This window comes from Amblyomma americanum, chromosome 4 (assembly GCF_052857255.1).
Source record: "Amblyomma americanum isolate KBUSLIRL-KWMA chromosome 4, ASM5285725v1, whole genome shotgun sequence".
In the NCBI taxonomy this organism is placed as follows: Eukaryota; Metazoa; Arthropoda; class Arachnida; order Ixodida; family Ixodidae; genus Amblyomma; species Amblyomma americanum.
Window position 1 is genome coordinate 114,623,016 of NC_135500.1, and position 3,260 is coordinate 114,626,275.

The 3,260-nt window shown below is 47.5% G+C and overlaps 1 non-coding gene and 1 pseudogene across 1 annotated transcript; one reads left to right on the plus strand and one right to left on the minus strand.

The window, feature by feature from the left end:
• Positions 1-825: 825 nt before the first annotated feature.
• On the minus strand, positions 826-2,650 carry LOC144128256 (exosome complex component RRP42 pseudogene; annotated as a pseudogene).
• Positions 2,651-2,684: 34 nt separating this feature from the next.
• LOC144130673 (U1 spliceosomal RNA) lies at positions 2,685-2,848 on the plus strand. Its single transcript, XR_013314171.1, has one exon. It is a non-coding gene; the product is annotated as a U1 spliceosomal RNA (small nuclear RNA).
• Positions 2,849-3,260: the final 412 nt, after the last annotated feature.

Sequence of the window (3,260 nt, forward strand, 5' to 3'; positions counted from 1 at the left end):
CCTGTAGCCGCTTATGCACGTCTTAAACTTCCTCATCCTCATTGTCAAATTAAGTAGAGTAAATATTACTTTCATAGCAGCATTCGTGGATGAAGAAGACGATGTGCAATGCACAGTGTGAGAGTGTGCTGCAGTTTAATGCGCGGCATGTTCGGCTGCGGCGATAGCCTGGTGCTGTCGTGCAACGGCCTTTGAAGCTGATCTGTTTGCGCCACCGCGGATTCGACTCCCAGTCATTAATAATGATGCGATTTCTTTTTTAACTTAATGTGGCGTCGCTGTTGCTAGGCATTGGCACAAGATTCAAAGATCCAAGATGACAAGGTTCTTGGTCAGTGTTGGTGAGCGCATGAGTGATTTTGCACTAACAGCACGAGAACCACATGAATTGTTCCTGCACGATGCCTACCTGAGGCTTAGGTAGCTGTGCTTGCCCATGTTGATTGAAATGCATGTATTGCACGTATTATTTTCCACACATTTTGCCTCAGTTCAGTTTCATTTCTCACGAGAGCTACAATGGGCAGCCATTTTAGCTGGAAAGCAATAGGTTTCTGTTTCAGAAAGCATCAGCCTATGATGAGCCTATGGCTCAACAGTTAGTCAGGTGCCGTGCCCGCAACTTTCGAGTTTCCTAAAACGTGAAAACTTCATATCTAGGACCTCAATCGGTTCCTTCTGCTTCACAATATTCCAGTACGAGTTGGTCACGAAACAAATGTATTTGTTATCATGAGAGAGGTACCATACCTGGGTGCTCAAAGACCAAAACGAAAAGCAGTTTTCAGCATTTGTGTGCGCTCGAAGAAGACAAACTCCAACATGGCCAAGGTGCTGGAGGCCTCTTTATAAATTCATGGGTGGGGCCAGTTTAGAATTTCCCATTAATTTCACTACAAAGATCCTAATGCTGCCTTCAACTGAAAGGCCAATATGTACAGTTACTCCTGCAACAATTTTATGTAGCTGCAATGCCGCTTGAGGAGGGTATTGCACAGTTCCTTGGATTTTCCTTGGTTTTGCAAGCTTTACACTGATAGCTGCATCATTTGTTTCACGTTCCGAACATGCCCCTTATTTACGGTTACATAATCTCCCACACGGTACACACATTCACACCAGGGCAACTGTTGAAGAGGAAACTGGTGCAGTCTTGACACACAGCCGCTGTGGAGGCAATTGTAGCAGAGTCTAGGAATATCTTTGCTGAAGCCAGTGTGTTTATTATTAACGTGCCAACCTGACAGTACTTAAGCGTTACAGAAGAAATCCCTTCTTTTCTTTTTTCAAACTGGTTTCCAACTCTAAATTTTTCATGACTGCAGCATTGAGAGCAATCCCAACATCTCTCCCCACCTCTATGATGTCCATCACATTTTCAGGATGAAGGCTTCCACCGCTACCTTTGAAGAGACTGACAACCTTCCCAGCTCCTGTCACAGCCATAGCTAACGAACCCACGGCACAGGCCTCTTCCTCTTGAGTTGCATCTAGCACAAACTGTTGGCCAATCTTGGAAAGTGTTATGAAGCAAGGCACGTTGGCAACGCTCAGTTTGCTGACATCGTACGGGTCATCAGAAACATCAATTTCAGGTTCTCCATTTTCATCCATGGTGACTGAGACTTTTGGAATCTTCAGATCAAACAAAGCTGCCTTGACTGCCACAGACACAGCATCAACCAAGCTTCCTCCACATTCCAAAATCAACACGTCCACATAGAGAACCCAAGCTTGTTGACCGGGAATAACTGACAAAGACTTCAGGCCAAGGCATCTTGGAGAGCCAAAAGTTTGAGCCAAGGCCGATTTGATCTTAGTGGCGACCTCCTCTCCGCCTCTTCCCTCAAATTCAGGGTCAGCATTAGCAGTGCAGTCGACGAAAAACTCTACGCGGCCTTGCTCAGGTGCAGTCGAATCAGGAGCATCGAGTTCAGCGTTGATGCCAACCAATACGTCGGTACTTGCGAGCCGAACATGTGACGAACCGCTGCAGTTGGACACGATGCCGGTCTCGAGTTCCTGAAACAGGTACTCTATAAACAGCTCCGACCGTCGCAGCGCAGGTCTTCTTGTATCCCGTGGACGATGTATGTCTTCTCCGCTTCGCTGATGAGTACACCAGCCATTGTCACGACACTTCCACAAACAAGTCAGTTATCAGCAGCAGAAAAACTCGCTTCAGGCTCTAGCACAAGATCACCGGTTTCATCTGCATGCACGCCGAACTTTGAGGGCGGAGATTATACCTTCTCGCTCAATTTGTGTCCTTATATTGACAAAACTGTTTCATTGTAAGCCTGCCCTGACGAAGGGAGAACGCGTGCATGCGTGTGCGATGGAAACAAGTAGAAACGTTCCGTGGACAAATAAGAGAGACGGCGTTTCAAGTGGCGCCCCCACCAGTTAAGCGTAACGTCTATCAGTCAGTGAGAATGAGGTTCAAGTCGGCGTGAAGGCTTCGTTTAGAGCATATTTTAAGCAAGCAATGGGCAAGCATGGCGTTTAAGAAAGTTTTTAAATTAATAGCTCGAAGGCTCCTAATAATGGCTATGTCGTACCGTTAATGCGGACTCGCAATGTAGGATAGAGAGATGCGGTTCTTTGACTTTCTTGGCGGTGCTCGTCGGAGCAGGAGACGGGGTCCGTGTCGGTGGGGTGGGCTGGCAAGACCGTGTTTAAGCATACTTACCTGGTGCCGGGGTTACCGTGATCAGCGAGGCGGTGCCCCCAGGGAGAGGCGCGGGCATTGCACTGCGCTCGTGCTGACCCCTGCCACTACCCCAAACTGGGGCAGATGGGGCATGCAATTTTTGGTAGTGGGGGACTGCGTTCGCGCTATCCCCCTTCTTATATAATCAAAAATAAGAACTTGATCATACACTAGGTTGACGCAACGACGTTGATACACCAATCACGAATAAATTATAAGACGTGAGCGGTATGCCGTAACAGTTATTCCTAGAGTCACGGTGTTACTTGAACGCCGTGGCTAGAGTAACTAAATAAAGACTTATTATATACCTTCTCGACACATGAAGGGAGGGCATGCGAGCCTTCCTAGGCCGCTCTGTGAATAAATTTAATCCCTCCCTCAATGACCGTGGTTGAGGTGCTTTGCTACGCCAAGCACTGTCGAGAGAAACCGTATTAATTAATCTGAACAAAGCAGCTGTAGGCTCTTTGTGGTGTAGCGCTGGAATGTTGGTGTTTATCGAACCCAACCGACAGGCGCGCCGTAGAATGCACCGCACAGCTAA